General features: G+C 37.2%; 2 protein-coding genes across 2 annotated transcripts in view; both read right to left on the bottom strand.

Annotated features, from left to right (window-relative positions):
• Positions 1–13251, bottom strand: part of jagn1a (jagunal homolog 1a) — a 469310-nt gene that overhangs the window by 309260 nt on the left and 146799 nt on the right. The gene's annotated exons all lie outside the window — the stretch shown is intronic.
• The window catches only part of col8a1a (collagen, type VIII, alpha 1a), a 181136-nt gene that overhangs the window by 38127 nt on the left and 129758 nt on the right, over positions 1–13251 (bottom strand). The window lies entirely within an intron of this gene.

Here is a 13251-nt window from a genome sequence, read left to right as displayed (position 1 = left end):
TTTTTTTACCAGTTAGTATGCCAACTACATTCATGGCAAACCTGTGGCCATGAAGAAGGGGCCTGAGTTGCCTCGAAAGCTTGCATAGTTTAATCTTTTTAGTTAGCCAATAAAAGATGTCATTTTGCTTGGCTTTTCTCTACATTCATAATGGCTAACACGGTACAACACCCTAGTACCATAAATACTATATAAAGGTTCTTCTCCATAGACAATGACTTAATCCCAGAATCCTGGAAATTGTTAATTCTTTTTGTGCAAGGAAGAAAATTTGCTTAGATTTATTAATTATTTAATCTGTCAATAGATTTTTATAAAAATAAATAGTATTAACATATCATGGAAATTACCTCTGTAGATACACCTGTCTGTATTACATATACAATTACATACATTTGAGGCATAAAATAATGTATTGGTAGATCCCTCTTTAAGGCATTCACTTTTTATCACAGGCACACACATGGCCATCAAATCTATTACAGAGGCAGCAGAAAGGGTCTCTAGGTGGTTATGGTTTATTATGAGTAAACCGTGAACAACCACTAGTTAGTCATTTCTGTACTGTGGAGAGGATGAAAACCAGACTGGAACTCTTCATATAAATTATTATGAGATAAGTGGGAGTGAAGTTGGACAGCTACTATTTTTTCAAGAATTTTGGAGATGAAGGGCAAATTAGAAATAGGGCGAAAATGATTGAAGTTAGTCGGATCAACACCAGTGTTTTTCAGTATTGAGGTTATTGCAGCAGTTTTGAAAGATGAAGGAACAGTACCAGTAGTGAGAGAAGAGTGAATTATAGCAGAAATAAGAGGGACCAGAGAGGGGAGGTAAGCTTTAACCAAAACTGTGGGAAGGGGATCCAGCTGACAAGTAGATGGCTTAGATTTGCGGACGAGATCTGAGATTTCTGAGAAGGTGGGAAGCTGGAAAAAGGAAAATGAGTGAATAGGTGAGTGTAGTTCAGAGGAAATACAGAGAGAATCTGGATGGAGATGCTGATGTATCTATCCTCTGGATGTTCTCATTAAAAAAAGGACACAAGGGAATTGCAAAAAGCTGTCGAGTAAAGGTGAGATGGTAAGAGTCTAGAGGTTGTGTAACATTATTAAGTAATGAAAACAAAGACTTGGTGTTACCTTTATTACAAGAAATTAACTGAGAGTAATAGTTGGATTTGGTTTTACCTATACAGTCCTTATAATAAAGTACATGATTTGCATGCATCTGTTTGTGGACAAAGAGACCACATTTTTTATGAAGCTGTTCAAGTTGCCCACCCTTGGCTTTCAGAAGAGAAAGTTCAGGCGTAAACCAGGTGACAGAAAAAGAAAAGGAAACAGATCTGGTTTTTAACAGAGCGAGAGAATTATGAATACCATCGAGTCCAGTGTTATAATATGAGACCGATTCTTCAAGAGTGGATACATTTTAAAAGTCCATGTGGGAATCAATTCTAGAAGAAAGAAAATCCAAGTTAATATTCTTAATATTACGGAAAGATATGAGACGGGGAAGCTTAGTAATAGAAAAAGTAAGTTTAGAATTAAATGAAAGGAGAAAATGATAAGTTATGGTGAGTTCCTCTGCTGTAAGATTGAGAGGGACAACACCAGAGCAGCAGATCAGGTTCAAGATATGTCTTTTACAATGGGTGGGAACATCCGTATACTGCTGGTATCTGAAATTCTCAAGGCAAGATAAATAGTCTCTAGTGAAAGGGATGTTGATATTGTCCACATGCATATCAAAATCCCCCAACAGAATTATGTTTGATGAAATTGTAGATAAATGGGTAAGAAATGCAGCAAGGTCGTTCAAAAAATCATTGTTTGATTTTGGGGGGTGGTAGACAGTTGCAATAATGGTTAGGAATAGGCCTTAGACTTTAGTCTAGATGTGTCCAAAAAAAAAACTTTATGGAGTGGTTTAGGCAAAGTAAAAAGCAATACAAAATGAGACAAAGAATTTTTAATAATCTTGGCCACTGACTAAGATAGTATTTTTTATTCACATTCCTTTGCCAGAGTACTGTTTATTAACTTTACTTCATTCTATAACAGCATGAAGCCTGATATCCTCTGCAATAAACTGCATGAGCTACATATGGACCCCAATTTTACCCAATGGATTATGGACTTTCACATTAACAGGGAGCCGTGTATTAAGATTAACAATTATATTTCTACGGCCCATCATATATCAAAAGGTGATCCACAAGACACAATGATTGCCCCTATACTCTTTTCTATCTATGTTAACTGCTTGAGAGGATCCCAATAGCAGATGTTTTAGCTGTCAAGTTTGTAGATAATACAACGTTGATTGACACCTTTAATAATGTGGCACTTTTTGAGGAAGAGGCCAAGAGGATGCAGTGGTGGTGCCAGGAGGAGAACCTCCAAGTAAATGTGAGGAAGACAAAAGAGATGCTCACTGACTTCAGGAAGAATTCTGGATTCTGTATATAATTCCAATGCCTCTGGTTGGTGTTTTTAACCCATGTAGGGAACTACTCACTGTTTATACAATCTCCAAGTAATAACAGTTTCTGCCATTTTACATGCTTATGGATCACTGGCACAAAAATGAATGACAAAGTCACACCCTAAACATATTATACAGTGCAGAATATAAACAGACCATATTAAAATATCAAAATGCTAAACCAAATGCATTATCATTTGATTAGTATTTATTCTTTGCTGAATTAAGTGTTGATAGTTACAAACAAAGTCATGAATGCAGCACCTTAGGGACCATGAAATCTTTCGTCAACAGCATTTTGGAAATGTTAGGTCAGTAGGAATTGAAAAGCTATGTTGCAAGCTATGTCCTGTTAGAATCAAAACCTTTATGTTCAGCTTTGAAAGGAAAACAGGAGAAAATTTAGGAGATTCATGGATAAGCAGATACATTCGAAAAAAAAAGGAAAATTAAAGATCTTGGGTATCTCTTGAAGCATTGTCAAGACAATATTTAATAAGTGGAAGTTATAAATCAATATATATTTTTATATATAAATGGGATTTACTATGGGGTCTTCAAAACATTCAGGAATTTCATTGCTTAATATTGTGTTATATTCAAGATACATTTAAAGGTGATTGTTTTACAATATGTAATTTCTCTCTGAGTTTTTATTATTAATGTTTCAAACAAGACTATTATTGCAGTGAAAGGTGGTGCAGATTAATATTGCCCTATTCAATATTGCTGTTAGCTATTTTCCTTTTACATATACATTATGTATAATGTTCTATGTATAAAAATAACCCTTCTTTAAGAAAAAGTGGAATTACATGATTGACAGTTACTGACCCTCTAAGGTGGGACTTCCTGTTTCCAGAAGATACTTCCAGGTCAATTCTATATATATGGGGCCTAAGAATTCACTTTCCTCTTCTTCTTCTTTATACTCCACTGAGGAGTTACCTGTTTCTGTTTCATCATATTAAAAGTTGAACTGAAAGTCAGTTTCCCCACTTCATACCTGGAAAATGTAAAAAATGTGTGTCTGTTGGGACCCTGCTCATAATGGTAAGATTGTTTTGGTTCATTCACATTGAACTAGCACCATTTGGTCTTATATGCACATTTTGTATCTAATGATTACTTATTTGGGAAACAAGAGGGGTGATTTATAGATACACTGTAGATGTAAATACATGGATAGTGTAAGTGGAAGAGAGTTTTGACTTGGCCTACTACTGTTAACTTTTTTTAGGTCTCTGGCCTAAAAATGTGGCATCCCTGCTGAGGTAAATTGTGCTGGTCATTACAACACAATGCCATATTGAATGCCAGCTTTCCATGAATAAAACATTAAAGAGGGGGGCTGTCTGCTAACACCCCTTGATAAGAACCATGAATATGACATGGAAATCAGGTATTTCAAGTATCTCAGTTCAAAATGCCCTGGAATACAAGTCTAGCAATGCTGCAACTTGTAGAACTTGAATGGGGAAATGATTAGTTTTACTGGAAATAATGGCCTTTTTAATCAAAAAATGTATAATGTTTTTTATGTTGTAGTGGTGTTCACATTAAAATAAAGCTAAAGGTTCAAAATCACTTCTGAATTTAAAATCAAAATGCATTCAATAGCAGACAAACAGGGCAGTATCTACCCTCTCTTCGTATGGTAGCAGCTGGAGGTTCCTTTATCAAATATGGAGCTCCTTGCTATATATCATTATAACTGGATGACCTGGACTAGGAGTGGACTGCACAAATATTTGGAGCCCCTAAAGGAAGTTCCAGGCAGACTGCCCCAGGATTTCCGGAGGCAAGTCCTAAGCTTAGAGGTTGTTTGGAATATTATCCCAGAAATGGTTCTTGACCCAAAGATAAAAACTCTTTTTAAATAAAGCTCCAGTGAATGTGAGTTAGGAGACTGGCAAGAGAAAGAGTGGTTATAGTAAAGAGAGGAAAGAAAGGAAGAGCTGGAGGAAATGAATCCCGGAAGGTACCAATAGGTAGGAAAGTGGACAGCCACACTACACAACAGTCAGACCTAGAGAGACTGTAAGGATTTGTTTTGTTATTCTATAACTCTGTTACATTCTTCATTTGTGTTTATTATTATACTAGCAAAATACCCGCGCTTTGCAGCGGAGAAGTAGTGTGTTAAAGAGGTTATGTAAACATATATGTACATATCTACATATATATACATATCTACATATACACATATCTACATATACATATATATACATATATACATCCACATATATATACATATATATATACATATACATATTTACATATCTACATATATATATATATACATATCTACATATATATATATAGATATACATATATATACATACATTCACATATATATATATATATATATATATATATATATATATATATATATATATATATATATATATATATATACACATATATATATATATATATATATATATATATATATATATATATATATATATATATATATATATATATAGCCAAATCCGCGCGCTTCGCAGCGGCGAAGTACTGCTTTTAAATTTTTATTAAGAAGAAAAGAAAACCTTTTTAAATTGAGGGAAAATATACCAATAACAATTTGTTAAGGATCTGTTTTTTTTGTGAAGCTGCCTTTACACAGCCTCTCCGCTGTTTATAAACGAACACCATATAAGGCTGTCCTTTCTCCTTGCTTAGCGGTTCTGTATTGTTTTATTGTTCGTTTATTACGATTGTTATAGTTATTGTGTAGCTATTTGAGACTCACTTTTCTGTTCAGGTACCCATTTCCTTTATGTAATCCGCGGATTCTCCGCTATTTTTTGTTTGTTTATTACGATTATAGTTATTTATTGATTCCCTTCTTTAGCTGACTGCCTGCTCATATAAGGCGCTCTGCTGTTTTTTGTGAAGCAGCCTTTACACAGGTTCTCCGCTGTTTTATAAACAAACGCCATATAAGGTCATCCTTTTTCCTTGCTTCGCCAAGGAAGCAGCCTTTTTATTTAATCCACGGGTTCTCCACTGTTTTATTGTTCGTTTATTACGATTGTTATAGTTCTCTTTGTATACCACGTTGTCAGTTCAGCACTCCGGTTGTAATATGACCAAGCCGTGCAAGCTTACTGTTGAGAATGCAACATATAGTTGTACAGGAGAAAAGCAATCTTGCCTCAAATCAATGGTTACCTTTTGTAGGTCTACGAACTTAATTTAAACTTTAGGTGTACACAGTGCTTTGTTTCCGAAGTACCTGCACTCATGAAAATGTCTGTATGCGTCAGTCGCTTCATATTCTTTTCCTACATTATCAATTGTGTAATGTGTTTTTTGAACAGGTTTGATTCATCAAAGTGATCACTCGTGCTGCGTTCAGTCAGTTCACGTGAGCCGCTCTCTTGTGTGATGTTGCGATGTCCACGGCTTTATTTAATGTTAGCTAAGACCCGGCACTTAAAAGTTTCTCGCTACAGCAATTTTAACTCCATTACAAAGTGATCCAAAGTCTCATTTATACCTCGTGTCTTCTCATTAAACTTGTATGTCGTGAATATGATATTGCAAACGGCAGCGGGAGCGTTTCTATAAATTGTGTAATGTGTTTTTTGAACAGTTTTGATTCATCGAAGTGATCACTCATGCTGCATTCAGTCAGTTCACGTGAGCCGCTCTCTTGTGTGACGTTGCGATGTCCACGGCTTTATTTAATGTTAGCTAAGACCCGGCACTTAAAAGTTTCTCGCTACAGCAATTTTAACTCCATTACAAAGTGATCCAAAGTCTCGTTTATACCTCGTGTCTTCTCATTAAACTTGTATGTCGCGAATATGGTATTGCAAACGGCAGCGGGAGCGTTTCTATAAACTTAATTTAAACTTACGGTTTACACTGTGCTTTGTTTCTGCAGTAGCTGCACTTATGAATATGCGTGTATGCATCACTCGCTCGCTTCTTATTGTTTCGCTGCCTTCTCAATTGTGTAATGAATGTTTTCTTCAGTGCTCTTTGGGGCTCTTCCTTGTTTTCTACGTACTGCATTCACAGTCAGTTCACGTGATTATGTGGGAGGCGTGATGACGCGATACGCAACTCTGCCTCCCATGGCCATCAAGCTGCAGTCTATTACAGTATATGGACAAAAAAGAGGTTCCAGTTATGACCGTTACGCGTAGAATTTCGAAATGAAACCTGCCTAACTTTTGTAAGTGAGCTGTAAGGAATGAGCCTGCCAAATTTCAGCCTTCCACCTACACAGGAAGTTGGACAATTAGTGATGAGTGAGTGAGTGAGTGAGTGAGTGAGGGCTTTGCCTTTTATTAGTATAGATGCCTGGACAAAGTGGTGAGGAAGGCAGGCTCTATTGTAGGCATGGAGCTGGACAGTTTGACATCTGTGGCGAAGCAACGGGTGCTGAGCAGGCTTCTGTCAATCATGGAGAATCCACTGCATCCACTAAACAGTGTCATCTCCAAACAGAGGAGTAGCTTCAGCGACAGACTGCTGTCACTGTCCTGCTCCACTGACAGAATGAGGAGATCGTTCCTCCCCCACACTATGCGACTCTTCAATTCCATGGGGGGTAAACGGCAACATTGTACAAAGTTATTGACTGTTATACCTGCCTCGCACTCTCCACCTTGCATTTTTTAACTTGCACTGCATTTTTATCACTGTTTAAATAATATTGTTTTTATCAGTATGCTGCTGCTGGAGTATGTGAATTTCCCCTAGGGGATTAATAAAGTATCTATCTATCTATCTATCTATCTATCTATCTATCTATCTATCTATCTATCTATCTATCTATCTATCTATCTATCTATCTATCTATCTATCTATCTATCTATCTATCTATCTATCTATCTATCTATCTATCTATCTATCTGTTTTGTTATTAAATACTTAATTTACAGGGTTTTTTAATCTCTTTTAGCTACATTTGGGCTTGGGAACAGTTTAAGTGTGTCTAGTATCTTCTGCAACAAACTTTTCATTCAGGGTTCAAAGGGAGGTTGAGCCTGTAGGGGATGAGGGCAGTCCATCAGAAGACACATTTTCTCATACAGGATTAATTTATGGTTACCAATGTATTTATTTGGTACATTTCTACAGTCATTTGAAAAAGTTTGGGAACCCTTCTCAGCCTGCATAATAATTTACTCTACTTTTAACAAAAAAAATAACAGAGGTACGTCTTTCATTTCCTAGGAACATCTGAGTACTGGGGTGTTTTCCGAACAAAGATTTTTAGTGAAGCAGTATTTAGTTTTATGAAATTAAATCAAATGTGAAAAACTGGCTGTGCAAAAATTTGGGTACCCTTGTAATTTTGATGATTTGAATGCATGTAACTGCTCAGTACTGGTTACTTGCAACACCATATTGGTTGGATTAGCTCGTTAAGTCTTGAACTTCATAGACAGGTATGTCCAATCTTGAGAAAAGGTATTTAAGTTGGTCAGTTGCATGTTGTGCTTCCCTTTGATTCTCCTTTGAAGACTGACAGAATGGGATCCTCAAAGCAACTCTCAAAAGATCTGAAAACATAGATTGTTCAGTATCATGGTTTAGTGGAAGGCTACAAAAAGCTATCTCAGAGGTTTAAACTGTCAGTTTCAACTGTAATGAATGTAATCAGGAAATGGAAGGCCACAGGCACAGTTGCTGTTAAACCCAGGTCTGGCAGGCCAAGAAAAATACAGGAGCGGCATATGTGCAGGATTGTGAGAATGGTTACAGACAACCCATAGATCACCTCCAAAGACCTGCAAGAACATCTTGCTGCAAATGGTATATCTGCACATCGTTCTACAATTCAGCGCAGTTTGCACAAAGAACATCTTTATGGCAGGGTAATGAGAAAGAAGCCCTTTCTGCACTCACGCCACAAACAGAGTCGCTTGTTGTATGCAAATGCTCATTTAGACAAGCCAGATTCATTTTGGAACAAAGTGCTTTGGACTGATGAGACAAAAATGTAGTTATTTGGTCATAACAAAAAGCGCTTTGCATGGTGGAAGAAGAACACCGCATTAAAAGAAAAACACCTGCTACCTACTGTCAAATTTGGTGGAGGTTCCATCATGCTGTGGAGCCTGTGTGGCTAGTTCAGGGACTGGGGCCCTTGTTAAAGTTGAGGGTCAGATGAATTCAACCCAGTATCAACAAATTCTTCAGGATAATGTTCAAGCATCAGTCACAAAGTTGAAGTTATGCAGAGGTTGGATATTCCAACAAGACAATGACCCAAAACACAGTTCGAAATCTACAAAGGCATTCATGCAGAGGGAGAAGTACAATGTTGTGGAATGGCCATCACAGTCCCCTGAGTTGAATATCATCAAAAATGTATGGGATGATTTGAAGCAGGCTGTTCATGCTCGGCAGCCATCAAATTTAATTGAACTGGAGAGATTTTATATGGAAGAATGGTCAAAAATACCTCCATCCAGAATCCAGACACTCATCAAAGGCTATAGGAGGCATCTAGAGGCTGTTATATTTGCAAAAGGAGGCTCAGCTAAGTATTGATGTAATATCTTTTTTGGGGTGCCCAAATTTATGCACCTTCTAATTTTGTTATGATGCATATTGCATATTTTCTGTTAATCCAATAAACTTAATGTCACTGCTGAAATACTATTGTTTCCATAAGGCATGTCATATATTAAAGGAAGTTGCTACTTTGAAAGCTCAGCCAATGACAAACAAAAATCCAAAGAATTAAGAGGGGTTCCCAAACTTTTTCATATGACTGTATGTTTTAATTTTATGAAGTTAACTGGATTACTTCAAGAAAACCCATACAGACACAATGTCAATATTCATACTTTACTTAGTTTAATGATAGGTTAAAGATTATAAATCTTGTCCTGCCTTTTCTTCTTTCTTGAAAATGTTGGTCTTTGTCTTGGTTTTAAACTGTAAATCGGAGCATTTCATGCAGATATTTATAACTCATCAGTGTCCTTAAATTATTTTTCTGTTGAATCTAATGGCAAAACTCAATACAAACATCGCTTTAGTGATTCAGTGCATATTTCCCCATATGTAAAAGTTTAAGCAAATAAATGTGCAAATACTTCTGCAAATAACTCGGTACCAGTGTTTATAAAAAGCGTGAACAAATATAGACTGTGAGAGGTTCAGCCTGGACACAAGCAGACGGACACCGGCAGTTCTTAAAACACACACGTTTATTAAAGATAAAGTCCCCCAAGACACAAGTCCCGCACACATACAGTGCTTCCAGCACCAAAACACACTTCCACGGGCCCTTAATCATCCGTGGGCCGCCTTTCTTCCTATCACTGTAGCTTCATCCTCTTCCAGCACCCAACTCTCGCTCCCCGACTGTAGGAAGGCGGTCCCTTTTATAGTCACCCGAACATGCTCCAGGTGCTCGTTGATGTCCTTCTGGCGGCACTTCCTGGTGTGGTGGAAGTGCCACATGAGCACCCGGAAGCACTCCGGGCGTCCCTGGAAAGTCCTTCCTCCACCTTCCCAGGTGTGACGGAACTGCAGATTCTCCCAGGCTCCACGATGCTCAGGGCACCCCCTGGCGGTGGCCATGGGCCCCAGTGGGTTTGAGCCTCCTTGCTCTGTCCCCGTGGTCCTCTCATTCTCCAGGGCGGTTGCCCCCTCGTGGCCCGGGGGACGTATAGACCCCCTCCCAGTCCTTCCAGGCATCCCGGCTGGGTCTGACCCCCAGGCTCCTGCCACAAGACATTTTCATACCTTAAGCAGGTAACTCCGCAGTACCTTAAATTCAGTCTTTTTGATAGGTAAATGTTGAGCTTGAACCATCAGGATAACAGAATGAGCTCTGTTTTTGTTGACATTATGGCCAGCCGCTTGTTGAGCTGCACTGCCTTGGTTTTCTTCATAATATTCATGTAGTCAGTGCCAGGAGTACACAAATAATGGTCTATTTTTGTTTAATTTTTTATTTATAGTTTATTTCAAAGATAGCATTCTTTTGGCACTTTAAAATATTTTTGGTGCCAACATATTGAGTATTTTGTTTTATGGACACCATTATTTTGTATTTTTGGCCTTTATGGGTGCTACTATTTTGTGTGTCTGAATACAATACTACGTGGTTCCTATGTCATGGTGACCAGTGACATCATGTAAACCATGTTATAAAAGATAGCCTCGTACATTAAATCGCATTTGAACTTTCTTGTAAAATAAAGAAAATGTTTTTTAGTGATATTGGATTTAGCAATCTCCTTTTAAACTTGATGAACAATCTCTGAACTTTAATGTGTCTGCTCTGGCTAATTCTAACTTTCCTCCTGTAACATCCTTTTTCTCTGCCATGGTTGCTTCCGTTAGTATTATGGTCAAAGTGGAAACTGGAAAGTCAGAAGATTTTTTTGAATAAGAAGACCCAGGGGATGAATTTAGCCTTTAGGGGTTATCAATGGGAGAGTCACCTCGTAACTAGGAAGTCAATAACACCAGCATCAAATGAAAATGAAAAGTGTGAGTAAGGTGTAGCAAAGCAGAGACCCTAAAATTACAACACATGCTTTCCTTAATTACAATTTGCACACACATCTACCATAAAGGTGCTGATTTTCACACTCTTCAATGCTTTATAGTAACGGCATTGTGGTCTTAGAGACTGTGGTAACATTTAATGATAGGGTGTTGCCAAGACAAAACTCTTCATCAAATGATAGCCTCCATGCCCAATCATAGTTGTGAATTTCCCCTTGGGATTATCTATCTATCTATCTATCTATCTATCTATCTATCTATCTATCTATCTATCTATCTATCTATCTATCTATCTATCTATCTATCTATCTATCTATCTAATGGGGACCAAAGTAATAAAAAATTATCAAAAATATTATTAAAACTGAAAGAAAATAAAGATATTCCTATAAATCATGACAGGTGGATACAATAGTCAGGCCAAGTCCAGTAGATATTTGTACATGTAATAAAAAAGTACATATGAATGGGTTTACTGCTGATCAATGCAAACTTTTGTAGTGAATGTTGATGGATAAAGAATGTACACATGTGAAATTAAATTCTATATTCTCCACTGTTAAAATAGACCCCTAAGCCATCTAAAACCGAGGGGAACTCTTTCTAATATTTTGCGGTTTACATGGAAATCTGACCCATCTTAGATTACAACTGGACCTGGCTCAAGTCCTCAACAAGTATCAAATGTAATCAGACTGAAATGTTTTGAGTAGAGATTTACCACAAGAATGGGTAGCTAGCATGTCACATCTCTAGATCTTTAGGAGCTCACTTGTTAGTGTCTCTTAACAGTTAATACCTTCAGGAGGATGTGGTTTGGGTTTTGTGGAAAGTTTTTGCTGACATAAGCAAAGATGTCAAAGAACGTTATTACATGCCAAAAAAGTATCCGTGAATGTGAAAAAAGGTGTTTTGCATAGAGAATAGACCAGCTAACCACAATCATGATCAAAGTTGTAAAGATAAACAAAATTAAGTTTGCTGAAGATTTTGCTCCTTTGGTAATTATTTGCATCTCTTTCAAGAATGCCGCCTATTCAAATCTCTCTTATTTGACTCAAAACATTCCTTAATGTGTTAGCTTATTAATTTGCTTTAAAAATGGATTTCTTTTTCTTCTTAGTCATTGTTGACAGTTTGCATAGTGTATTCCAGAATAAAGCGGTTGTGTGTGTGTGTGTACAGTACTCAGAAGACATGGTGGGGTTATTCTCAGAGTCCCATTTTATGTGGGAGTTGCAATGAAAAAGTATGCAGCATGTCTGCTTACATGCAAGTGCAGTTGCAAATCTAATTGTTAACAATATAACATACTTTCCAGCTCCTACAAGAAATGTAAACCATCTGTGGCCTTACGTTAATGTCTCTGAGGCTATAGGTCCATTTTTTGATTCAAACAAAGGTTAGATACTTGGAAATGATGTACCAGAAAACAAAAGTATTCCCCAACAAATTAGGAAAAGGCAAAGAAAAAATTCCATTGAGGTAAAAAGAAGTTATTAATGGCCTTTATATTGGGAGAAGGATGTTAAGGATAGAGCTACCAGGAAAAATGAAAAGAGGAAGGCCTAAGAGGAGGTTTACGGATGTGGTGAAAGAAGACATGCAGGTGATGGGTATAACAGAACAAGGTGCAGAAGACAGAAGGATATGGAAAAATATGATCCACTGTGGCACCCCCTAAAAGGAGCAGCCAGAAGAAGAAGAAGATGATTCACTGAAACCATGTCAAAATGTAGTATACATTCCAGAATGCTGAATGGTAAGAGTAGTCACTGGTCACCTGTAAGGCTGTGCACAAATTCAGAAACTGAAAACAAGCCGAGCCCTCTTGTGAGCAATATGGCATTTTGCATGTGCACTCTGTTTTCTTTCTTTACGGACATTTTTGTCATTTGGAGAAGACCATTATTGCAGCACACAGCTCTTTCTAACCTTGTCCTGGCCTAACATAATTGTCCTACTCCACCATACTGACGGCTCACAACACCCCTGTTTGAATTGTGTTAATTCAAAGATAACTTTGTTTAAATTAAAGTTAAAAAGTTTCTGCTGCACTTTCCAAACATTAATAAATCAAAAGGTAGGTGTATAATGACCTGGGCATGTGAACTTGACCAAAAACATAATAAAATTGTTAAGTTTGTCTCAGTGATGTGGACATTAATAAAATTGATGTTATATTGGTGATGCCATTGTTAGGTACCTTTTGAAGCCACCACCATTGTATATTGTTTTTCCCATAGCCATGGCCATATTGTT

The sequence above is a fragment of the Erpetoichthys calabaricus genome, chromosome 4 (assembly GCF_900747795.2).
Source record: "Erpetoichthys calabaricus chromosome 4, fErpCal1.3, whole genome shotgun sequence".
NCBI classification, from domain to species: Eukaryota; Metazoa; Chordata; class Cladistia; order Polypteriformes; family Polypteridae; genus Erpetoichthys; species Erpetoichthys calabaricus.
The sequence above is the reverse complement of the archived record's forward strand: the minus strand, read 5'-3'. Positions and strand labels throughout refer to the sequence as shown.